Raw genomic sequence first — 27,760 nt, 5'->3', positions numbered from 1 at the left:
TTGGGGGTACATGATGGATGGACCAGCTGAAATGGTTTGTACTGAAATATATTGTAATTTATATAATAACGTACATTATAGTTGCATAGTACAGCCCCATCTGTCCATATAGAACATTTTATAGAGCTTTGTTCAACTCTACATTGCGCAAATGCACACAAGTACACACTCACTCACTTATTTCTCTGAGGTACCCTGTATTATTTTCAAGCCCAGTTCCACATCAGTTTTGAAACGCTCATCATTCTCGCCCAGTGTATAGTGCTCTCCGCTGGGAGACCACCCTTACCCCTCCTCAGTGAAGGATTATTCTTCAGCCTCTTGACCGGGGGAAGTCTACTCAGGCACTAACACGGTCGCCTGCGTCCCCGCAGACCAAACCCCGTCTGTCAGAGAGGACCCCCAGCAGTCACCTCCAGCCAGGCTGCAATCATCTCCAGGCCGTTTGTCTCTCAGAGGCGGCGCGGCTGAGGGGCAGCAGAGCCGGGTCTCTAGAGGAGCCTCCGCCAGCCTCGGCCTCAGCAGCCTTCCCCCCATGATAAACGGCCTCTGTTTACAGGCTAACCACTGGGTAAAGTGCCCTATAAATCACCAGGCAGACAAACTTCTGGGGGAGAAATGTGTTACATTAGGATGGGCTTTTTATGTCATTTGTTTAAAACAGTCATGCCTCGTGAGCTGCCTCTCTCTCACGCTCCCCAAAGGAGCTTCGAGGGAAGAAGAGAATCCTGCAGTTTTAAGAAGTGGTCTGGCCAGCTCAACGATGACCAGAGACTTGCTCTGAGGTTGTGTGTTTGACCTTTGGCAGTAGACAGCATGGCTGCGAGCTCACAGAGGCTAGATTAAGCTAGGACAGATGAGCCGGTTCTCGTGCCCCTCACAGATGGAGAACTTTAGGAGAGGAAATTTTCAATTAGGAACATATGCCGTGTCTTTGGATCTACACAGCTGAATCTCTCTAGTCAGGGAATGGGAGTTTCCATGCATTTCACAGACTTGAACACGTGGAAGTTGACAGTTATTATTTTTATATTGCTACACTATTCAAATGTAATTCTACAATGGATGATTATGTAATGAATGAAAGACTTTACAATCTATCTGTACAAGATCGAGTCTGTACATGAAACTTTTGCCTGTTTGCTTCAAAGTCAGGAAATAAATATGTAACAAATCGTACAAAGCATGATTGCTGAGAGGTTGTGAGTTCGATCCCCTGTGATGCCACAGCCATCCGTGGCCAAGGGTCCAAGAAAGCATAACTGGCCTCAGTCTCTCTGGGTGGGTAGGATGACCACTTCTTCCTCCTATCACTCAGTGCAATTCTAGCCAACAAAACAGAACTGGCAGTGAGCGTTCTCCGCCAAGCGTGCTGAGCTGACCCACTCAGAGGAAGGATATGTCAGCCCTAAAGGGGAATTTCACCAATTTTTCTAAATCTCTGCCGAGATGTAAACAAAGATATACAGAATAGTTTGATGTGAAATGTTAATTATAGATAAACTATAGACTTCAGTTTCTTTACAGTGGTTGTGATAGGTACTAGGCGACATGATGTCAAATGACAAATGCAAATATTGCCATTACTTACTAACAAAAGCATCTAGTCTACCAACATATGTCTTCTGATTTTTAATATTTGTAAAATAGTGGTAAATTCATCAAAAAACCTTGGGGACTACTTTGCCTCACAATGGCTAGCATGTACCTTTCCACCATGAATGGGCTTTTAAAAATATGTTTAAGGCCAAAACCTTCTCAAGGCTATAGCAAAACAATGCCTCAGACATCAGGCAACACATTCGTAACCATTATATGTGATAACTTGGCTCCTATCATCACTGCTGCGAACAGTTCAGACTGTAAGTTTCTCTAGAACAGAGCATTTCACATCAAACCACCATGATGCTGTTCAAGTCTGAGTGATGTAATCATACAGAAATGTTGAAAAATTCCCTTGAACACGCCCAGCTTGCCAGCATCGTATGATGGGGGAGACCTAGCTAGGGAGTCAAACTGACCATGACTAAAAAGAGGAGAAAATTGAAAATAAATAAATAAATAAAATTGGGTAATTTTTTTTTTCTTTTTGTTTATTTACGAACAACCTCCAAATAAGATATTAATTTAAAAAATTGAATCTGCAGAATCTGACAGATTTTCTGCCTATTTTGGCTACTAGAGAGAAATAAGCGCTAAAAAATTACAACATGATCCACAGCTGTTACTGACACCATTATACTGTCCTTTCTTCCAAGCTAAAGAAATACAGAACAGTGTTGCTAAAGTTGATCAATACTTTTCATCACTTTTGGTTTAAAACGACTTGAGCTTGAGATGTAAAATGAATAACAACAAGTATGAACACCGCCATCTTGAGCAATAGTGCAAAGCAGGCTTGCGACGCTAGAAGAGCAAACAGTGCCTCTGTCCAAACGGCCCATGTTTTTCCTAACAGAGGACAAATATGCTGGGGCTGAAGGACACGCGCTGACAAACATCAATCTGCTCCCTGCACTCTGTCCAGAGCCACCACACTGCCATATTAACACGCACAGCGCTGGCCAGCAGAGAGCGGCCTCATTGACTATTAACATATCATTAACTATTAGGTCAGACAAAATGGAGAGCCAGAGAGGCAGAGAGGGAGCAGGGCAGCTGGCGATGGGGGTATGCCACATGTTCAAATTCCGCTAAGACCCCCATCCCTCCAGCCACTCCATCCACTCCAAACCCCCTCCTTTAAAGAACAATCACTGCAATCAGCACTTCCAGCAGGGCTGCCAAAATCAGCCAGTGTGGACTCTACGTGTTCTTATGTGCATGTGTGCGAGAGGAAGGGGGCGCACAGAGACGGAGAAGACTCCTACTGTCAGAGACGGATCTCATTATTAGCCCATCTCCCTGACTTCTCCACGCACAAACACGCTCAGCGGAAAGAGCGCGAGATTTAGAGAGTCTTTTAATTCAATGAACAAATCAAAGCAAGCAGCCGGCCCATTACTGCTCTGATCTTTTCTCTCACAGACGGCCGAAATTGACAGCGTTCCACTCAGATTTGTCACTTTCGCAAATGGTGTGAGGACAAGAAACGCTGTGTCTATGTAAGCATGAGAGAGGGACATATGGACATAGAGAAAATTCAAGTGTATTTGTTTTAGAAGGGAGAGAGAGAGAGGGAGAGAGAGAGAGAGAAAGAGAGAGAGAAAGAAAGAGGGAGAATGATGAGGAGCGTTAAAAGAGATCTTATCAGAACTCCTCTATTGCCATGGGAGCTATGAAAAATATATTTTTCACTGAAGTCAATTTTGAGGCTGACAAGCCATGTAGAAATGTGCAAATATGGATGCAGAGTATTGATTTATTTATTGAAGGCACTAGCTCGGGGGATGCTCAAATCACTCATCTCACCCCACACCGAGACCTCCTTCAAATAAGAGCATCGTTATAACGCTTATTTCATACGGGGCTTAGCACTGGAGTAAGGATCTCAGCACCTGCTCAACATGACATATTTATTGGCCTACTTTATAGGCTGAGTGACCCACTGCAGGCATCTATTTAGGCACATGTTCTTAACATCGCAATCTCTTATTCTTAGACAGAGGAATTCCCCCTTCACACTTCAGCGTGACATTTTCATTTACTGCAGAATCACTGCCAATTTACACACATTATATGTGCTTATATAACCCAACAACGATGACGCATCCGTTCACAGTGTAAAAAATTAAACGTAAGGTGAACTAGAAATTTTAACCAACTTGCTGCATTTTTAATTGCCCAGGCTGGTGGCACTGTGCGATATGGAGAGTCAAAGTCTGTGGGAGGGGGGCATTAGGTTAGGGGGCATTAGCTATAAAGTTTTTGACCCAGCCTAAGATGCAGTACAAAAAATGAGCTTCGTTTTTAAAGAAGAACTTTTGACTTGATAAGTTTTTTCAAAGCTATGCAAAAGACTGACATACAATACCAAACTGACCCGACTTTTATTTTTTGACTAAACTTTACAGCAGTTTAGTCATGCATTATAGTAAAACACTGAAGAATTAAATTATTCACAACAAGCTGATCTAAACTATTTAGTTATCCACACATTTTCCCAAAATGAACAGGAAGGAATGTGTGTGGCATGTCTGATTAGTGCTTATAAAAAGAGCATTGTTCTTAGACATGGCCCACTGGCAAAGGAGACTGCTTGGACGGCTGATATTTGAAATCTAAATTAGCGTACAGCACCGAGGGAGAATATGATCCGCACTCGTGGCGAGCAGAAAGTGAACATGGGCTTTTCTCTGTCCAAATTGCCACGCTTTGGAAAAGTTCCTTCGGGTGACGAGGCAACAATATTGTTTCTACCTCCCTGCGTGTCTGGATTTAATTAAGTGATAACAGTCACCTTCGGGTGATGGCACAAGACAATAATATCAGAGTTAAGAGAAAGTGCTGAGGAGACTGGGCTCTCTCTGTTATCGCTCGACTGAGAGAGAGTGGGGGAAGAGAGGAAGAGGGAGAGAGAGGGAGAGAGAGCGAGAGTGATTTTCTCCAGTGTTTCACCCATTAAAAACTCACTCCTTCTTGGCTTTAGCCAGGTTAGGCTCAGGAAATATTTCCTAAGTCTAATCTGCGGGGTTGGAGGAGGATTTAGCTCAACCCTAAGAGGATTAATTCTAATTTGAATGCTTATGTGTTTAAACACAGGCTTAATAAAGTAATATGACGTCCGTACAAACAAACGAAAGGCCTGGCTGACTTGGGAGGGGACTGCCTGCTAGGAGCTGACACTAAACCCACACTGAGGTTAAATACACACGTATGTGCTCACACATGCGCATGCACTTATACACATATACACGTTTTGGTTTTTATACAATTTTAGGACGTGGGGTCATACATAGGTCCCATATGTATAAGATATATGTAAATTATCCATCTGTAATAATAATGTCTTAAATGTATTATATATGTAACTATCTGAAGTTATAAATTACATATAAACCATTCCATGTAAAAGTCAGAGACCCTTCATTTAATTGAATTCCAGTCACAACAGCCATTTAGTAAGTACTTATTTTTCAGGAGATATTTCTGAAGAGATTAGATATAAAATAATCCCCTTGCATAAGAAAGGGGAAAATATTTCATGTAAAAAAACAGGAGTTTCCAAAACTGAGGAATTCAAAAACGCAAAAGATATAGAGAAATTTGCACTCCAAACAATCGTACAAAACCTGGTAGACCACCAAAGCTGTCCCCTTCAGATAAACAATGCTATAAGCTCCACTCTTGCTTCAGGTCTGAAAAATTTTGTGTTTCTGTCCATCCTTCCACTGTGAGAAGAAAACTCAACAATACGAGTCTGAAAGGATGTGTAGCTGTCAAGAAGCCATTACTGAAAAAGGAAATAGACAATAAGAAAATTTGCAAATCAAACAAAGTAGCTGCTGGTGTTTTATTACCAGTGGACTGACCACCCAGAGTCCAGACCTCAACATAATTGAATGTGTTTGTGATTGCTTGGATTATGAGAAGCTGAGAACTTCTGAGAAGACCTGCAGATTTCTTTGAAAAGCTGAAAGCAAGCCTTCTATAAAGAATGGAAGCAGTAACAAAGTCAAAGGGTGGACACACAAAATATTGAAAATTTTCAATTTCAATAAAATTTAGTTCTTGAGGTTTTTGTGTAATTTTCTGTTAAATATATGTTTTCTGCCTTTTTTCTAATGCTGAAAAATGAAACAATGTGTACTTAATAGTTGCTTTGACTGGACTATAAATAAATTAAGCGTGGTCTCTAACTTTTGCACAGTACTGTGTATCATAGCTTACATTGTGTGAACATTTCACACAAATCTAACCCTAACCTCAATAACACACCTCAGCTGGTCCTAACATTGAGACCTAGCCCTGCTTTTATCTAGTCTTCTTACAAAGACAGAATGCTTCTGTCCTTCTGTATAAATACAAATGCTCACACACATGCAGCACATGGAGTGAGGCTGGGTGTGCCACGTGGCCTGCGTAGGCTCCTTAACCTTGGGCTAAATCTCCAGCATCCGGCAGGAAATGGAAGAAATAAGGCAGATGAATATGAACAAGGACTTTCCACGCGACAAAGAGGACTGACCTCAAAATCTGTAACTAACGGCACAAAGCCACAGCAAGTTCACAAAGCCATTAAGATGATTAAGAATAGCACAGTATCAGAGAATCCATAAAAATGTCCCCTTCAAGCTCACAAAAAAATGTTAAGCTGACCCCGGCCTGCGTGATGATATAAAAGTAGTTTCCAAGACCTTGACGAGCCATCATAGGCAAATACGAGTGGCTTATTGAAAGCGTCGTTGGATAGTAGCTCAAAACGCCTGGTATGAATGCGCACATAAAGAGTGCTGAGGGTCAGTCTCCTCAGATACACTGGAGCAACGGCTCTACAGGACCCGACAGAGACCCACCATCAAAGGGGCTCTATTACAGCAGCAGGCCGACATGATAATTACACTATAATCAGCTCGTCAGTGAGGGCCTGTGAAGTGGCCTAGGGCTCGGGAAGGTACACTCAGGGTATATGACTCACACTGAGGTCAACATAACCAGACTGTGGCCTTCTCTTCAACACACTCAGGCCGCACAACTGGGGTCTAGTGTTCTTTTTAAGTGGCTATCGAATCAGCCGTTTCGTGAAATGGTTCCTCTTTTGGTGATGAGCCAGCACAACGGAGCCATTTCAAACGGTGCGATTCGGCCGAGCTTATGTGTTGTTTGGTTTGATATGCTTACTCACTCTGAATAATACATAAGCATAGTAATGTCAGATATTGAAGTTTTGTTGTGGAGGTCCAAGGCTAGCTGGGCTACTGCAGTCCTGCAGGCAATGAGGACCTTCAAACTGACAAGCCTGATTGCCTTCTGCTGGTCTACCTATCACCACTCAGAAACACAATACGATACAAACAAAGACCGCACACACATACACACACATGCACAAACCTCGGCGATGCCTCTTAAGAAATCACATAGGGCCTGACCACCACAGTCTAATTATGCTAATTGCTTCAATGCCCTTGCTTTATTTATGCGTGGTGGCTAAGATAAATAAAAGGAAATTGCTTTGGATCTAACTGTATTCATTTCAGAATGCAAACTAGCTCATGTTTGTTATGAGATTGCTGATCTGTTTACCCCTGAAATTCTGCAGGTAATTGCAATTTTGATTGTACATTTATTTTTCCCAGTGACAGTCCCAGGACTGCGTCTGTCTTCAGTTTTTATAATTAAATGCTTTGTAATATTTAAGCACACCAAATGGAAGAAAAGCAGCACACATTAGAATATTTTATTCAGTAGACTGAATAGCTCACTCAGGGGGACGGGGATAAGCTTGCAGAATGGAGATGCTTGATCTGAATGCTTCTGAAGTTCTGGAATTTGGGAGGTTTTGTTGATGTAAATATTGAAACGTTGGAGCAGTGTATCAGAGGACTGAGGGAAGAATCGGTCTCGTGAAAGGAATAGTCCATCAGGTGTGCAGAATAGTCTCTTTCCAAACTCTTTCACAGTGTTTGCAGTTGATCTCAATGGTATATAAATCAAGTGAACTGCATAATTATAAAGGGGCTGCATTGCAAAAAAAAACCTTTCACAGCAGTTGGAAAAAATGCAATTTTACATCAAATTATGTTTATAGAAACCTATATGTGAATTTCTAATACATAAGCATAAATACATCATTTAACTTGTGCTAACTTGCTAGCTGGTTCATGCAGGCTTGTCTTAAATACCTTTTCTTGCATTTTTTAAGTCCATATATAAAGCTTGTGTGAGTTTGTTTATGTACCAAAAACCTCTCTTTATCTCTTAGAACTAACAGGCTGTTTTTTGTTAATGTGTCTTAAGACTGACATGTACAAAGGACTTGTGCTCTGATTAGCTATCATACCTCATTCAAAAACCAGTCCAGACGGAAACGCTCCATATAACTTCAGCATGAATGGGTGGGGCCACCCTGCTGTAAGCTGAACAAGTGTAAATTGATTGGTTTTCCATGACATCACAAATACAAGGAATTCAAAACAGGCTGTCTTTGCAGAGTAATTGTCATATATGGCAAGTAATGGAAAGCTTATAAAATGTATATGAATTTAATATATATACATATTACAAAAAAGTGAGGAAACTGCCATGTTGTCTCTACGAGGCCAAGGCTCTAATTCTGTTTGCTCTAAGCCTATTTAAAGTGTATTTACGCAGTACTGTCTACATTTACTTCTAAACTATAAAGAGCAAGAGCCAGAGCCTGAAAATAAACATGCAAAAATTCTGCAATGTCTCTTTTAATGACCTGTGAGTGATTAAGATGCAAGTTACATGAGTTTCTGGTCCCGGTCCAACTTCTAGACAGATGCCGACCATGTTCTGCAAAGCTGTCTGACCAAATGACCCTCTGGCCAAGCTTTTCTCTCTTCTTGAAGAGAAGGGAGAAGGGCTTGTAAAGACCGACTGTAAAACGGTTTTATAAACTGATCCTGGAGAATACAGACTGATATTCGGTTCATTTGTCTTTTTAACTTTGTGTGACACTTTCTCTTTGATAAAAAACAGCACAACACTAACAATGATAGACACTCTTCCAACTTTAGAGTGGTGGTAACGCTTACTCTCAGCTTTCTCTCACTGTACATTAACAGCAATAAAAAGCAGATAGAATACAAAGCGGACCTGCATAATTGATTTGTTGGCATATCAAGAGCCAATCACAAACTGCTGTTATCTACTTTAAATTAATGGATTGATTTTGGTCTCATGTATGATGAGTTGCTGGTCAACCAAACGTGTTGCTGGAATAAGGCTGATTTTCATGGTAATTTCAGGTAGACTGTTGCTGTCTTCTCCTCCAGGCCCTGCATTATGAAGTATGGATTTTCCACGTCCATGGAAAAGCCTGGAAGTGTGCTTGAAATGCTAGAGATTACTAAAGCCAAGCATTTCAGCCTACAGTAAATGCACTGGATCATTCTCTCTGATTAGAACTGGCCTTCAGACAAGAAGATCTAAAGCTTATCTGGTATAATGCTTAAATTATTCTGCTGATTATTGGAAAAGCTTACAAAAGAAACATTTTACCAGACATTTCCTCACAATTTGGCAAATTACACTTAGGTATTTGTCTAATCAGACTTTCAGATTTTAAGGTGAAAAGTATAGAACTTACATCAAAAGTCGCTGTTCTTTTTATTCTGGCAAAATCGGAGAGGCTCTAATAATTTCCGTTTTGCTACAACCCCCTACAAAAGCACATTGTTTTATTTGTTCGGTAAGCACAACGGGGTAAACAAACCTAAAGCCAAAACAAAACTCAATGGCATTTACTTTACGAGTTTGTTGTGGAGGGGACAGGCAGCATGGGGGCGATGAATTCATTCATACTTATCTCATTAACTTTACAATCCTGTGGCATTACCATTTAAACGAAAAAAGAGGAAGGGGGTTTTGTTGCTGCTCCTGTTCCCCTGCTAGCAGCAGACAAGTGTGTTGATTTATTTATTGTATTCGTGCATTCCCGTCTTATGTGGAGGAACAAATGTGCCGACCGCGGGAGACTCCATTGACAGGCCCTTTGTATGGCACGGTAAAAAATGAGCCACTTACTTACAATACATCCATAGGAAATCTGAGGCAAAGAGAATCGGAATGGAAGTGCTCCCGGCGGTGACGCCTCTTCAGACAGGGGCTACATGAGGGCGTGGGGAGGAAAATCAATAGAGAATAACTCCTTTTCTCTCTCTCCTTCTCTCTCTCTCTCGCACAACTTAAGATTCAGCAAAAGTTTTGTCTGGGGAACTTCGCCTGATATGGGTCCAGGAATGAAACCAACATTAATCATTCCAACAAGTCTTACACTGCTTTAGTACAATGACTTCTCTCCGGAGCTGTTGGCCCACCCTGCTCCTGAGCATAAAGCCTATCACTCAGCGTCGAGGCTGCACAGCCATGCCCTTAAGGGCCAGATAAGCAATCGCCAGGGCCCCATATTCTGTTAAATCACTGTAGCCACATTAGTCTGAATGGAGAGAGGGGATCTGAGAAAGAAAAGGAATCGCTTCACGCCGCCTGTGCCCAGATGCTTATCGCCCCGTTGAAGAAGACATTCGTCTTTTGTCTGGATTGCCCTTGACACATCCTTAAGGGAGTGGAAGTCTTGAACTTGTCTTTGTTTTGAAGAGCCCTCGGACCTCGCCAGTTTAATCTAGGTTAAACACCTCGGGGTCTCATGAGTATTTAAGCATTCCCCCCATCTTTGATAAGCAGACACTATTATCCTTTTCCCTTTTCTCCTTTTATATATAAATATCTGTTCAGGGGTCTCACTCTGACCGAGAGGGATGAGCGTGGCATTGTGATCCCACTGCACACGCTCTGATCAGAGGATAGCACACACCAAAGCCTTCGGAACAGGCACAGAATACCAGTGCTTAAGCACATCTCAACCGCAGTGTGTTTGACCACAGACTTATTTGGATTAGTTGAATACATTAATTAATAGGGATCTAAAAAAAAGCACTGATGCACCAATCTGAAGGTGGCAATTCAAGTGCATTGATTTTGGAATGTTAGAACTGTGTAATGTATGTGCTCATTTTTTATCCAGAATAAAGTTCTCTGACTATTTTCAAACATGAAAATCTCAAAATTCTAAATGGTACCAAAATAACTGAATCAAATCATGGGGAAATTTGAGATTTCATTATGCATTGAATCGGTTCCAATGCACTGTTATCGCATATTACCTTTTCACACGTTCTTACCCCACTATTTTATATAACCTTTTCTTTTTTATACATGAAGCTGTGTATCAACAAAGAAAACAAGTCCACATTTCTAACGAAAATAAAATAAAAATCTAACGTGAATACTTCCCCAGAAGCTCCACGGCAGGGGCAGGCAGCATGGCTGAGGTGGTTCAGGAAGCATATGGGTATTTATAGGCCTCAGCCCCTCGGAGAACACATTTAAAACCACAGTAACTGCACCCAAAGCCGCATTATGAGCCCATATGAACCACAGTAAAAGCCGCCTGGTGCTGCCCACGTGTGCCATTACGGAGAATACTGGGGGTGTATAAAGAAAAACACACAAACATGCAGTGCCTTGTTAGAGGCAGGTAGATGCTTGCGGTCTTGGGAACATGGCTTTGACTTTCAATCTTTGGAAAACTACACAACCGCAATGTTCACGGCTTACGCACAACACTGTTCATTCAGAGTGCACAATGCTATTGCACTTATTACTTCTCTAACGAGTACAATGTACAGTATGTAAATATGCATGTAAATACAACGTATAATACTATGTGTATATGCATATATTTCCATATATGCAATGTGTATATACACTGATGCAGTAGTATAATTAATTGTATTACATAATTTTTCTTTTCCATGAAAAGATTTTTTAAAGAGCTACATTGTTTGAAATGAGTGAAGCTTATAAGGCATCTCTGATCATACAGGCCCATTAAAGCAAGAGAGGTTTAAGAGCGCGCGAGCACGTGTACAGTGGTCTCTTGGGAGGAGTGTGGCAGCACTGTGATAATGAGAGGCTCCTGTGGGACACCTGCATGTGACGGAACACGTTAACATCTGTGTCATTCTGATATGAAGATTATCACTGAGCCATTTTTACACTGCTCTTCTTAAGAACAAACTGTTTATCCTAAACTTATCTTTCTGCATGTCAGACAAAAAAGTTTGATCATATCAGATGTAACAGTCAATTTTCTTTTTCATGGACAGTAACAGTAAACAAGAACTACACATCAGTTCCTCACTCCCTAACTATGTAACTTACATCTTACATTAGCATTCTAATGAATATTGTGTCTCTCTGTGTATCTTCAGGCTCTATGAGAAGCATTAAAGGCAGGGTGCAGTCCGTATTGTTCTGATGGAAGCTCGGTGCTGGAGTCAAGGGCGAGGGTGACTCCTACTTGTAACAAATGTAGTGACAGGTTAAGATCAAGGGCCGCACTGACATTCTCACTGCAAAGGTCAATGTATGGTGAGGCCGGCGATGAAGAAATGAGCACTCTGCCATCATTGCCAAGGCAAAAGGTCAGACACAAGCTGATTGGTGATAGAACTATCAAATTAACCAATCAATACACGGCTGGGATAGGAGGAAGCAGGCCCTCGAGGGAGAGGAGACAGACTGGACCAAATGCCAAGATGTCAATAGCTCTGCGCCAGAGAGCACCGACACAGGTTGGAGGAGAGGGAAGCTCACACACACACACACACACACACACACACACACACACACACACACACACACACACACACACACACACACAAACACACACACACTCCTCCACATGCTACACACTAATCTGAAGTAATTTGAACCAACATTCCAATACTAATGAACACTGCAAGGGTGCCAAATATAATTTTGGTTAAATATTCATAATAATGTATACTACAGTGTTAATCCAAATGTTTAAGTTGTAAACACTTTTCTGAAACAGTTTTAAAGCACATTACAGTGTTATCCTATTTGAGAACAAACTGGGGAAAGTATGAGTGCCACATCAAATGAACACCTGGGTTAAAGAAGAGAATGCTTATTTTCAAAAAATACAGTGTAAACATATGTAGTATAAAACACTGTGTAAATGTCAGAGACCACCATTCGCTTATTTATTTAATTTCCAGTCAAAACAGCCGTTATGTTCTCCATTTTTTAGAAGATATTTATAAGGAGAGGTAAGATAAGCAAAGGGGGAATCATAGAAGACAGCACTTAAAGCTTTAATGTTTGAGAGATGTTTCTACAGATGTTTCTGTTCATCCTTCCACTGTGAAAAGATGACTCAATGCTATGGGTCTGAAAGGATGTGTAGCTGCCAAAGAGCTGAAAAGGAAATAGACGAAATGGAAGAACTTTTGCACTAGGACACTGAAACAAGACATCTAAGATGTGAAATAAGGCTTTATGGTCTTATGAGTTCAAATTTGTAATTGTGATTATGTGGATTGTGATAAGCAGAAAAGACAACCAACATCTAAGACAGAACTTCGGAGGTAGGTGCAGATTCCTTTGAAAAACTCAAAGCAAGTCTCCCAAAAAGAATGAAGCTGCAACAAAGCCAAACGGTGGACTAAATACTAAAAAATCACATTTATTTGTTCAAGCTTCAGTGTAATTTTCTGTTAAAAATATTTTTCTGCTTTTTTCCTGACACTGAAAATGAATAACTTACCTAATGGCTGGCTTGCCTGGAAGGGTGGTCTCTAAATTTTGCAGAGCACTGTAATCATGTGTTGAGCCTGTTAAGGCAAATGTTTATTTGCTGTTGCTATCAAGGTTTCCCCAGTTTGGTCTCAAACAGATTACAGTTTAAATAAACAAAGTGTCACAAAAAAGTGTTTGGAACCTAAACATTTGGATTTATAGCATTAGACATGCCATAAACACTGAAGGAATGATGATTTTAGCTCGACTCTCAAGCCTTTTTCACTGCAATTGAGCAATTATGCTTGTAAGAAAGACTAAGATGGAGCGAGTGAAATCAAGTCGTCCTGCAAGGTGTGAAGCGCAATGCTGGACGAGGAGGATGAGGATGAAAAAGACACACAAGGACATGAGTAGGACATCAGAGTGAGCGTGTAGCCGGGCCGCTTCAGCACAAGAGCTTGTAATCCTCTTCTACATTTACTGCCGCAGCTCAATATCACTTCAATTCTCCCATGAGGGCCTGGCTGCTTTGTACCTATCTCCGGTGAAGAGGGTCTATTCACATACTCACCCCCCACCTCCCCACCCCCCCCTCCAAAATACCAGTTCCCCTTTAGACCTGAGGGGCCATTGAAAGATGAGCTCGTCTAGGGATTAATTGAATTGTATTAGCCATGTCAATCAAGGTGGAGTACCGCAGTCCTCCAGGCCGCAGTGCTGGGACACCAGGGGTGTACCGATACATAATTTTCATGATATGACTTATTATAGGTTTTGCTTCCCGCAGAATGCATTTTTTCGATATAAGGGTAAAAAATGCCAACATTAATTTTGCTTTTATTATCAATTACCAGAACAAGACTACAGCCAATGCAAAGTGAAAGCATAATAGTCTTTTATTTAACAGAACTGGGGAAACTATTCTATTTTATCTATTTTATCAGTATGTCTGATATCATACAGCATACCATCAAACTATACTCGCTTCACAGTGTCTATTGTATCACAACCACACTACTAAAAAAATAATATTAATATGCAAATCGTGACACCCCTATGGGACACATTAAGGTAGAGGAGGCTGGAGTTACACATGCATCATAATCGCAGCCAAATGTACAGGGAGGGATCAGGGCAAGCCAGGCTGGTGGGTGTGGATGCTGATGAAGGCCAGAGTTCGAATGAGGAACAGCTGCTGAGGAGGGTGTTGATGTGCTGCAGCTAAATAAAAAAACAGTTTGAACAAGCAAGGCCATCTCTCCAACTTCCTCTTGCACTCACATCAAGTCAAGCTCTATTGTCCACACTTTTCATCACAGCCAGGTATAAAGTGATGTACTAAGTATAGTATCCCCAGAATCATTTAACCCTTAGAAGTCAAGTTATTACATTTTTTTGCGAAAGTATTCAAATAATCATGTAATTCCATACAGGGATACTGATTCTGATTTCTTTTTTTGTCTGCATAATTTAATTAAATTGTGAAGCTGTAAATAAAGTCGCCCAGAGTGGTTTGATCTGAAATGCTACACCATTTTTTAAATCCATTCATGGCGGAGAGGGACATGCAGGGTGTTCTAAGGAAAAAACTTTTAAGGAATATGTTTTTCAGATGTACCCTATTCTACCTATTACATACAAAAAGACATGTGTAGGTTAATTGGTGGTTTTGGATAGTAAATAAAATGGCTACATTTGTGTTGTAGACACTGCGAGCCCTGGTTCCTATCACCACTACTGTAAAGAAAACAGAGTCTTCAATGCACCATTTCACTTCCAATCATTCTGAAAGACTTTGCATTTCGACAATTGAATTATGAAGAAAGTTTGAAAAAGAGGTTGTACTCATATTAGCACTGTAACACACATACAGTGAGCTAAACACTACATAGTCTCCTGCCACATTGCTCTAGGTAGTAGTAGGTAGGTCACATTTTATTTCTCACACCGTGAGCGAAACTGTTGCACTGCACGGGCCTGCTAAGAATATTTTCCAGATGGAAAGCTGTGCCATGGTTCCAGATGTTCAATCACACTCTAACCCTAACTGTATGCAAATAAGAATAAACATAAACAAACAGTAGAAGCTAACATAGTGCAGATTTCATAATCATATATCAATATTCGTTTTGGGTTTGCGCATATGTTTAATTTTTGCGGATCTGCGCATCACTAAAGACATTTCTAATTACGTAGTAAGTTACACAATCAATTACATTTACATTCCGTATTGACAGGTTAGAGTCTTTTTCATCTTGTTTTCAATGTCAAGAAAGGTAGGATCAGAGTTGGGTAGTGACAGATTACAAGTCATGGCATGATGTAATCAGGATACAAAAAAGGTCGCTGTATTCCAATACAGTTACAGAAAAAAATAACAGTAATCAGATTACAGGTAAGTTATAAAAACAGTATGATTATTAGCAGAATAACATTCAAACCACACACATGCAGACTCATCAGCATTTGTCAAAAGTCACTGTTCTTGTGATAAATATGTTAATTGAATAATGTAAATTTCAAGAGTTTTTAGTTTTGGGAGGGTGGGGTTCTGCTGCCAGGGGAGATTTCTGAAGAAACTGTGGACTGCCAAAACTGCTCAGAGATGAGGGAGCGTCTACAAATTACAATCATCAAGGTTCAAGTAAATCACACTAATATGAAACCTTATTAACTACAGGTCTTAGAGCAGATAGAACACAAATGATGGCCAGGCAGAGTGTGTTGAAGTCAGAGTGTTTTGAATAGTGCAGTTCCCCTGTTTGCCTTGTGTTAAGTTATATTCTTATTGAAAAATTCTTGTTGAAATAGTTTTTCTCTCTCTCTTTCCAAAGTATTGGAAAATACTCAGTGTATGTTACTTTTATGCAGTAATTCTATGGATCAGATTACAATTACATTTTTTTAACAGTATTCTGTAAAAGGATACAGCAATAGGACTGATGTTGTAAAGCATCAATTTTAAGTTTAGAATACATTACTCTGACAGAATTTCTCCACTTGTTTCAACACAATGTTAAATTGTATCATACTTCTGTTATTGCCAGTAACAACTACCCTCTAAGGGCTAACATGAAACAGCAGCAGACAAGAGAATAAGTCATTAAATACAAGAGAAACAGACAATAAACTATTCAAAACTCATTTATACACTAAGTACAGGACAAAATACTTGCCTCTCTTTCCCTCATCCCGCCTCTATCTCTGTCATTCTGCACATGTCTTGTGTCTCTCAATCAAATGATAATTAATCAGTAATTAAATCACCTTTCCCTATTACATGGATGGCAATCACTGGGTCAGCTTTTCAGAGTAATTGATGCAGCCCTGAAGACACACATCAGACCGATGGATGACATTCATGTATGTTTACATGGCAATGAAATACATCTGCCCTTTATATTTTAGAACAGCAAATCCTTCACAATTGAAGGCCATGTGGTATGAACCATATTTTAACTCAACCCGATAACATATAACAGGTGAATTGTTTCAATTATTTATAACAGGTGAATCTACAATTATTTACTTCATGATATTTCACTCCAATCACATAGAGTGTAACACTGGCACATCAAACTTGTCATATACTGACTTAAACAAATCAGCATTATTTTAGAAGCATATTTTTCAGTGGACTTCTGCATGTATATTTGCCCACTCAAGATACAAAGCCTGAGGATCTACACACAAGCACATTCAAATCAGAGATATTGACAATATATGTTGCAGTTTAAATCATTTCTGAACTCTGAATGTATTATTCTCTCCCCAGTGGTATAGCCTCTGCATTTCCAATTGTGGAGCACTGTGAATTGAACTACTAACAGTTCAAACTTCCACAGCAATTAAAGAGCAGCTCGAACACACAGCGCAGAGGCTGCCTCTCTGGCTCTGCTGGGACCGTGTCAATTTTGGACGTAATTAATGATTCTTTCAAGCCTAATATTCATGCGATTGTTATTCTGTTGAAGTGCTGGAGAAATATGGTACATACATTTTCATTATGAGGCCTATCCAAAGGGGAGATGCTTCAAACAAACAGACCTCATTTGCATGTTTTGCTATTTGTTAAAAAATGTGCTGTTTAAGAAAAAAACTGAAGACAGTTCAGTACTTTCAACATGTTCTTCAATTAACAGTTGTATAATTTAGTCTTAATCAGGGGAGCAAGATAAAAGAATCTAAATGAGGAGCTATGAGAATATGCATGTTAAATATGCACCAGTGAAACGCTTTTTGGGCACAATTTAGATTTGGTAATTTTTTGTAATTTTCATGAGGCTGACCTCTTTGAATGCTGGATCTTATTTATTTCAAGAGCGTCTCCTCACTGAGTTAACCAACCTCAACAAAACATTAGCTGAAATTGGTTTTGTTTACCCCATTAAAGAAGCAATAAGATTTTTAGCCCCATTTATTTATATAACTGTGTAAATTGTAGATAAATAATACTGTTCAAGTATCTATCAAAACTTCATGCACCAACGTATATCACCACAGTCCTATTTAGTGTTTGTCTTAAAGGCAGCTTTGGACTGGTTTAGGTCAAAATTATTCAGTATTTCTGGAACTGATTCTAAGTGAAACAGCGTCTATATACAATTTTCTTATTTTTGCACCTTTTTTTAAACAAACTATATCCTATGAGAATAAATCATATTGAATATACATGATTTCTATATACATGTGGCTAACATATTACTGAAAAATAATGACATATATTACATTTTTGTATGGGACAATACACATGTTTCTTATGATTTCTTAGCAGTGGGTCCATATTAAGTGTAATCATCATTGACAATAAGTTCTTCTCTGCAGAGCTGTGGCTCTGATAAGCAGGGAAATAGCAAAAAGCTGGGAGGAGGACAGAGAGCAAGAGGACAGAGGCTGTACATAATCAATTAAATCTGCACTACACTATGTCATATAATCCTAATCTTTACATTCATGGTTAAGTTGCCCTTCCAAACCCAGAATGCTGTGTACATATTTGCTGAGGGAACATGCTATGACGTGCTCTTGCTAAGCTTTGAACTCAATACTGTGCTGTTGAAAACATCAGCACACAGAATAAAAAATGCATATATTTAACATATCATTTTTCAGTATTTAGTGTGTCCACCCTTGGTGTTTATTACAGCTTCCAAGCTTTTCTGGGGACTTCAGTTTTTCAAAGAAATCTGCAGAGACACCTCAAAGTTCAGTCTTTAAAGTCAGTTGTATTTACTGCTTCTTATGATCCAAGTAATCCCAAACACATAAGGTCTGTGCTCTGAGGTGGTCAGTCCATTTTACTAAGAAAGTTTGATTGACTTGCAGATTTCTTTCTTTTTTGTCTATTTTCTTTTCTCAGTATCAGCTTCTTGACAGCTACACATCCTTTCAGACACATAGTGTTGAGTTGTCTCCTCACAGTGCAAGGATGAACAGAAACACCTGTGGATTTTTTCAGATTTGAAGCAATAGTGGAGCTTGGCTGTCTTCTCTGTCTCAAAGATGAAAGTACTGTTTATCTGATGGTGAATTTTGGTGGTCTACCAGGTCTTGCAGGAGGTGGTCTATCAGGTGTCTCATTTTTATCGTTATCTTTTAATGATTTTCTGAACTCTAGTTTTGAAAACCTCTATATTTTTTCACTTATTTTACTTTGACTTTCCCCTTCCTTATGCAAGTGGATTATCTTCTATCTGATCTTCTCAGAAATATTTGATGAAAACTGAATAAATCTTATGTAATGGCAGTTTTGACTGGAAATTAAATAAAATGAAGGGTGGTCTCTGACTTAACTAGTTATAGTACTATACATGGAAACTTTATAGGGGAAGAATAAAACATTCCCATATTTAATGTACATTAATGTAACAGAATTTTATACCAAGTAAGTTTCATTCATTTCTATTGGTACATTCAGCATGAAGTATTCACGTGATGTAAAGGGCAGCTTGTGTTATCAAAAGTTAAAAGTAAAAAGCAGAGTTTCTGATATAACAGTAATGACATTCATAAAATATAACAGAATGAAATTTCAGAGTGTAAAATGCATAAGTGGCACCTTTATCAGATCACTAAAAGTGGCTGAAAACTTGCAACCCTCTATGAGTACCCTTAGAGAGTCCCGTCTCATCTATTCATGAGAACACGTGGTGGTTTAGAGGTCTCTGGATCAAGGCCCAATCCTTTGAGTATATTTGCCACCACAGAGAACGACTTGGTCAACACAAAAGAGTGACTTGATCAACAAGGTGAAGCAAACGTCCTTATGTCAGACACAACTGTCACCTCAGTTAGGCTGAAGCTTCAACAGATCACTGCTTTCATACATTATAATTATACAAAATACAAAAATAACAATATAGATAACCTATTAAAGGCAAAGAAGAAGCACATAAACTACTAACACCACAAATAACAGTCATAATCTGACCCAAGTCTTTTGTTTTGTTTGCACAGTAAACAGTGGGCTTCTTCCGCTATCATTGTTCTTTCTCTTTTTCACCCTTGCTGAGGCACTCCTGCTAATAAATCTTTTTAGCTAATGCATTCCAGATGGAAGCTGCATCAGACCAGTTTAACCTTCCTAAACCCTTCCAAAAATTCTGCCCACCCCCAGCACACACCAATTCATCTGCCTTTGATCGAGAAGACAACAACCTTTGACAATGGTGCAATGGTGTAATATCATTACTGCTGGTTGGGGGGGGTCTAGCTGGGGTCTGAAGGCCAGCTTTGTCTGGCCCCACACATCACACGCCTTTTGTTTTCCCACTTCTGAATCTTACTACAGCTGGAATCACCAGGACTAACATGAGTGCTGCACATAATACTGTTCATTAATTATTATGGCAATATTTGCCCATGCCATACTGCAATATATATTTCAGAGGGCTTCCATATGCAAATGAGCCATCTAACCAATCAAAAATTGTTTATTGTGCACTAAGAGCATCCTGATCAATCACAGACATTCTTTGAGGAGTTTTACATGATTCAGCATTCAAATGATCTAACAAAGCTAAATAATTTTGATCAGAATAATGGATGCCTGTAAAAAGCGTGTTTTTTGCAAAATATTACGCAATCACAACAGGTATATTGTCTATAATGTGCAGGCTTGACCACTATGAAATAACTACATATACATATAAGAGCACAATGAAATACTGGCACAAAAACCAAGACATTAAATAAGAAATTTCGTAAATAAAAAACAGCACCCTAAACACTATTTGTTCATAACCACTGTTTGGCCAGATCACATCCCAAATTTGACTGATTCCCTTTGAAAGTGCAGGTTACTTTTGCTGGTGTGTCAGCAGCAGAAACACAGCAGCCAGTCGGTGAGTGCTCAGAGGGAAAAGCTCCAGCTCAGAGCCTGTAGGACAATAAAGGCCTTTGTACTTCTTACCAGTAGAGGGCCCCTTGTCAACAGACAGAAAGCAGATAAGAAAACACAGACTCTAAGCGAGCAGTTGCATCTCTGGATGGATTTATGAAGATCATTTAAACTGTACTGATATACACACATGCCCACTGGGTTTCAAGGTCAAATGGCTTGCATGTATTGTTTGTTTGTTCTTCACTAGTTTCAGTGAAAGGGGAAATCCACCAATTTTTCAGCATTCCTGTACAATTACACAGTGTAAAAAGTCATTCAGAGTGATTTGATGTAAAATGCTCAGGTATAGAGAGACTTGTCTCACTACAATGAACCATTTCACACCAAACCACTCAGAATGACTTGAAAAATCAGGGGAAATTTCCCTTTTACCTTAAAACTCAACACAAGTTACTTATATCTATTGCACATCTACTTACATCTATTTGTCACTGCCACATCAAAATCAAAACTCTATAACTCTGTTTTATGTTCTGCCCCCTATTCCTTTCCTTATTTGAAAACATAAGATGCCCTTTACATTGTGTGATCAATTTAAATATGATGAATGAACCAAATAAATTTGGTCCCCTCATTAACTTTTTTCCTTTTTCCTGTAAAGGTAACATTTTGGTTTTTAATTGCAACACATTCAAAACTAAACAGAAACAGTCCACAATTATTGGAATAAAATTTTGTTACATTAAAGTTTTTTTACATTTCCTGTGAAGTTACTATTTCAGTGTTTTATATACTATTGGGCCTATCACAATTATAACACCAGCTGCCCTTATGATGAGGAAACATCACAATAGATGGACCAACAGAAATTGTCCAAAATTACTCAGGATAAAGTCCTGTTACATTATTAATACCACATTTTGAAGAAACAAGTTTTTCTTATGACAAGCATGCTATACTAGGAATAAGACGGGAGTACAAAGAACCTATAATAGAGCAAAGTAGAGTAAAAGCAGTAGTTGAACAGTAGTAAAATGAACTGTGCAGTTAGCTAGAGCATGCTCAGTTGATAATGAGCCTGTGGAGGTGTGTGTAAGGGATTATTTATGAAGCATGTTAGCATGACCGCGTAGAGTAAGTGCATGTGTGGGTTCCCATGAGAGTGTGTTAGTGCAGCCACACCATACTGTAGGGACACACACAGAGTGCTCTACGTCTGCTGCCATTTTCTTCACCTTCACTCTCTCACACTGCAGCCCAACCTCCATCTCAGATCTTTCACACTCTTCATGAATCTTTAACAATACCCATCTGCACACACACACACACACACACACACACAAACACACACACACACACACACACACACACACTCTCTTCTGGCTGTCCAGCAAGCTCCATATGTCTCTCCCTTTGACCTGCAAGAGAGAAGACGTGTGCTGAAGATGCTGGGAGAGGTAAGGGCGGTGGCTCTTGGAGTGTGAGTGTGTGTGTGCGCGTGTGTGTGCAGGTCACAGGAGAGAGCTATAAAGAACATCCGTGTACAGTTAGGACGTCTCTTTCACTGAGGTCCGCCAGAGATTATGATTCCAGGGCGGCAAGCTGCATTTGTCTTCATTTTGTCTGACTGTCTTCATGCGTTATTATTAGTGGCTGTCAGAGCAGAGAGAGGGGGAGGGAGTTAGGGGCTGCACTCGGCTGCACACACACACACACACACACACACACACATGGACAAACGCACACTTGTTTTTGTACAATGTCAGGACATGGGGTCATCCCCATGTGTATTATACATGTAACTACCTATGTGTAATAACATCTAATATTTATTATACAGTATATGCGACTACCTGTATTAGTGACTGAACTGAATTGCATTGAAATGAACATTCTGACAGAAACCGAAACCAAAAATCAGGAAACACTGGGACAGAAACCAAAACTAAAAACCGGAAACCAAAACAGGCTGATAATAAATAAAAACATTCTACATAAAATAAATTAACTACAATTATTATAATATGTAGACTATAGTAAGTGAGACAAACTCCAACTTCTTCAACAGCAGAGATCTACCGGTCATTCAAGGCAATGAATTCCATTATTTTGGTTATATTTTGTACTTTTTGTTAGTGAATTTTTTTGGCATTTCAAAAACCGTGCCTCCAGATGGTGTTGGCTGGACTTTCTGCTTCAGTAGTTTTGCTGTGTTCTGTATATCAAGCGGCATGTCATGTTTTCAACAGAAACTGTAAAATAGCTCCACATGACAGTTTCACTGGTGATCTGCTACCACTCAAATTGTGTAAACACATTCGTGCTGGTCAGTGCAGGAAAGTAAAAAAAACAAAGTGTTTTTAATAACTATTTAACAACTGTATTTTAATTAGCATTCAACTTATTTATATTACAGAAATTTTTACACTTTGTTTCAGGTTTATTTAATTTTTTTTTATTTTGCTTTATATTTTTCATTAAAATTTCCTTTTTTCCCTTTTGGACAAAGCACAATTACTGAACATTTTCAGATGAGAAATAGCTCAAATTTAAGTTTTTCTATATTGTTAACATCCTATTTTACTCTTTGTACAATAAAATATACCAAAACTATAAAAAAAATGATTGTTATGGTATTAGTGACAATGACAAAGTCAAAATGTTCTTATCCTTTAGTTTCTTAAAAGTAGGCCACTCTTGGCATTCTCTCAAGCTGGTTCAAAAGGAAGAATGCGTTTCCAAAAGGTTTCACATTTACTGAGACCTTAATGGCTGCTGAAAACTACTTTTTGAAGCGTTTAAGAAAGAAAATATTACATATTTTTTATTTTGGAAAAGAAAAATCATACACAATGTCATAATATTATTTTTTTTTCTGATTTGATAAGTTGGAGCAGAAAAAAAGCCTCTCTAGTGCCAGATTTTAAAATTCTATCAAGAAATATGAGCATACTGCACTGAACTAAATCCAATTAAACAGACCTAATTGTGCTCTCCTTCTAATGCAGTGTCAGTGTTCTTTAAATAAGAAAAGCATATTGTGGCGTAATGTATCACAATAACAACTTTTCAAGCATTTAAACATAAGCTTGTAGATGAAAGTATCTTTATGAGAAAAATACATTTAATCCAGTTGTGTCCAGTCCTCTGACTTGTGGTGAATATGAGAATTTTATAAGCCTAAGCCTAACTTTAACCTTCACCTCATTCACCAAAAAGAAACTGTGCTGTCTTTTCAAAATGAAAAACATCTTCTCTAAAGACACTATATAAAGTCAGGACCATTCTGTTGGTCCTCACATTGCACTTCATCCCCTTGTTATTTGTTTTTCTTGCAACATTAGGGCACGGTTCTGAAAATGTACAAAAATAAGCACAGACACACAAAACAGGAGAGAGAAACAGAGTCTCCTTTGCCATCCTGGAGCCCCACCCCAGATGCCCCCTTCAGATATCCCATCATTCTCCCAGTCACACTGATGAAGGTCAATGAGCTCTTGTGCTGTGATGACGATGCATGATCAAAAGCGCTCTCACTGAAAAAAAGCCATCCATTTTTTTATGGCCAAGACGAAATGCTTTCTGCTCCTGATTCACTGAGGCGATTGAGGCTAACACCCTCGCAAACAAATAAACTCGACAGCTGTGCAGAGACGTGGAGTATTTACTTGCAACATTCTCTCTCTCTCTCTCTTTCTCTCTCCCTCTCTCTCTCTGTGCCTGGTGTGTAGTACTGTTTGTAAAGGATGCTGTGCACTCTGTCTGTAGGGTTACTTATGCAGGCAGGTATGGGATGAATAATGAGTGCATGGCTGAAGCACACGGGCTTGATTCTACAGAACTGCACAGAGCAGGTACAGCTGTTACATAAGGGAAACATGGCCATCACTACAGCAGAGCACGCTGCTGTAATCAAGCTGGTTAAATTGGAGTACAGCTGCATGCTTTAAGTGGCAAGTGATGAAGGGGGAGAGTGAGGGGTGGGAGTGTACATGGGTAATCGAATACTCGGTTAACTATTACATGTGCAAACATGCAAATACTGATATTGCTATGCGGATATTTCATCTTATCAGGAAAGTCAGGGAAAAGTCATGTTTTATGTGGCTACGTGTTGATATTCAATAAAACTGTTGGTGTACATTCAATACTTTAAGCTCATTATTTCTCTTTCTCTATTACTTCCTCTATTACTTACTATTCATATATTAATATACATACAAACACATGGTTGGAAGAAATTGATTGCAGCAGATGCTTTTATGATATTTTGATACTGGCAAGTCTTTTTTTTAGTTGACCTCAAAGTCAACAGAACATCCATTCATTAACTCTGAGCAATAGTCAGAATATATAGCAGTTAGTCAGAATGTACATCAGTCAGTGGTTTCAGCTGTGAGGAATGGGGAGTGGTCCAAATACATGCTTTCTGACAAATTCTGTAGCCCTGTAACACCAGATTAAATGAAGAGGCATTATGAAAGCATATCAGTATCAAAACTGAAATAAAAATGTAATATGCAAATCGGCAAGTTTGAATTTAAATTTTCCAATCATACATGTAAGTTCAAATTCAATAATTCCATTTAGATTTGCTATTTGGTGCACTAGTATTGAGATTTCATTTACACAAAGATTTAGACACTTCATAAGTAGCTTTATTATAATTAATAACTGCGTATTCATGCCTTATGTGATTATGCAATACTGTTTTAGAAACTGCATTATCAAAATAAAAACACCAAGCTAGAAAGTCGAAATTCAAATGTCAACAGGAAACAGCGTCTCTCCGCTTTGCAATTACATATTCTGGCCTACTGTGCTCACTCTGTGGCAAAATACCTTTAAAAATGCATTTGACCAGATTGCATTTTCATTTTTACAGTTTTCCCGACCTGTCAATCATCCCAACAGGGCGGGGCCAATTGCACACTCATATAAAAAGAACACTACAAAATTTTCACACAATGTACAGGGAAGAATTATTAAAAAATAGATTATAGACTGCGCTATCACACTTCAATAATGAGGTATTGATTGCTTCATCAATTCAATATATTAATCTAAACTTTTACAAAATAAATAGAGAGCTTGTATTTATAGAGGAGCTTGTATTAATATTATTATTCTTTAATTATTATTTTGAGTCTGGGTCTATCATGACAAGAAGAAATTACTTAATTCTAACAAAGAATAACATCATAATCAACAAGCAATTCCTTCATATGCATTAAACTGACAGCTTTGATGATTTGAAACTGATATATTAATGAACTTTTAGGGCAGCCACACACGCAATAAAGTTCCACTGCAGCTTTCTGAAGAGACTCATTATTGGTGAAAATGATTCAATGCAGGAGCAAAAGTGAGTCAGTGAGTGGGTGGACTGAGTCAAACAAGGTTCCAATGTGATAAATAGCCATTTGGGTCAAAAATATTGAACCTGTCTTTTGGTCATAAATATAACCTTTCAGTTCCTTTTGACTGTAGCTTTCTCATTGTGACGAAACTCCAGGTAACTTTGATTGCACAAAGCCTGCTGGGCAAGAATAATAACTACACACAGAAACCCAGCATGTGAATCAACTGTAACAGCATACATGCAAACACAAGCGTCTTAATACATTCAAAAGCAACACTGAGCAACATTCACCAAACAATCAGAACAAAGTGGCTGAAAACAAAGTTTCTGTTTCACGCTTTGAAATGTCAGAATGTCAGAATGGTTTGAGTCACTGAAATTTCTATGTACCTAAATTTCTATGTCTCTCTCTCTCTCTCTCTCTCTCTCTCTATATATATATATATATATATATATATATATATATATATATATATATATATATATATATATATATATATGAGAGAGAGAGAACTTGACTTTAAAATCCCTTTATTTTGGCATCATTTAGAAAAAGGGTTAAGACACCAGGATACAGGGATTCACAGGTAAAGAAAGTCACCTATTAAAAATAACACACAGCTCCTTTTAACAGAAGCTTTGATTAACACACCTTTTCTTTTGAAGGCCAGAAATACTGATGGTGCTTTGATTCAAAACAAATTCAACTCTTAAACCTGATTCCACTGGGGCTTGGAACAAGTTTACAACAGAAAGAGAAAGAGAGAGTGTGTGAGACAGAGAGAGGGCGAGGGAGACAAAAAGGGCAGAAAGAGAAAAAAGAAACAGAAAGAAAAACAGAGACAAAAGTGAGCGGAGAGTGAGAGAAAGAAAGAGAGATGTGAGAGACAGAGAAAAAGAAAAGAGAGAGAGAGAGAGAGAGAGAGAGAGAAAGTTTGAGTTTAAAAGTCTTTTATTTAGGCATCCTTTAAGAACAAGCTCTGCAACTGAGGGAAAAAGAGAGACAGAGAGAGAGAGAGAGAGTGATTGAAAGAGAAAGAGAGAGACTGTCTTAAACTGAATCATATTTATTTTTATATGAAAGAAAACAAACAGCTGTAACTACTATCATAAATAATAGCTTGTTCCCGTGGTTCAAATCCAGCATTTAAAGATAGTCCCAAAGTAATGGCACATGAGCCCCAATGAAAAGGCATTAAAAGCCCATTTTGCTGCTTTGCACTGCTGAGACGAGCCGTTAACACAGTTAAAGCAGAGCGCTCCCTCTCCTCAAACCAACAGGGTCTCCGCTCTCAGCTCCAACACGATGGAGCTACTTACTCTTTACAACTCCTGGCTGACAAATTCTGCCTTCAATAAAACAGCATGCAGAAAAAAAAGCCAGCACAAGACTCAACAACGCCATGACAAAGGGCCTGGAGGCCAGATGCTATCTGCCTCGCTGCCTGATGCCTGACAGTGCACAGATGCAGCTTGCTTTTCCCTAGCCTTGTTTTTATTCACTTTATTCCTGCTTCATTCTCTTCACTGATGGATCAGAGCAGCAACCCCATCGCTGGTAGAACACGCTAGGATTCAAAACTAATCTGTATTTCCATGTTACGGTTCACATCCCATAGATTTTACAATGCAGAATACACTCTGCATGTTGAAAATAACTGCTACAGTGTATGTCCATAAGCATCCCGGCACCTCTTCTAATGAGTGAATTAAGCTACTTTTAGGTGCCCCATTACTGACACAGGCACAAACATAGGTTGTATAATCTCCACTGCTAATAGAATGGGATGCTCTGGAGCAGCCACACGAGTCTAAGGTCAAGC

The 27,760-nt window shown here is 39.1% G+C and overlaps 1 protein-coding gene across 1 annotated transcript in view; it reads right to left on the bottom strand.

Annotated features, from left to right (window-relative positions):
* LOC118823793 (neuronal PAS domain-containing protein 3) overlaps nt 1-27,760 on the bottom strand; it is a 280,083-nt gene that overhangs the window by 103,363 nt on the left and 148,960 nt on the right. The gene's annotated exons all lie outside the window — the stretch shown is intronic.

Source organism: Colossoma macropomum, unplaced genomic scaffold (genome assembly GCF_904425465.1).
Source record: "Colossoma macropomum unplaced genomic scaffold, Colossoma_macropomum, whole genome shotgun sequence".
Taxonomy (NCBI): Eukaryota; Metazoa; Chordata; class Actinopteri; order Characiformes; family Serrasalmidae; genus Colossoma; species Colossoma macropomum.
This window is presented reverse-complemented; position numbering and strand designations above follow the sequence as displayed.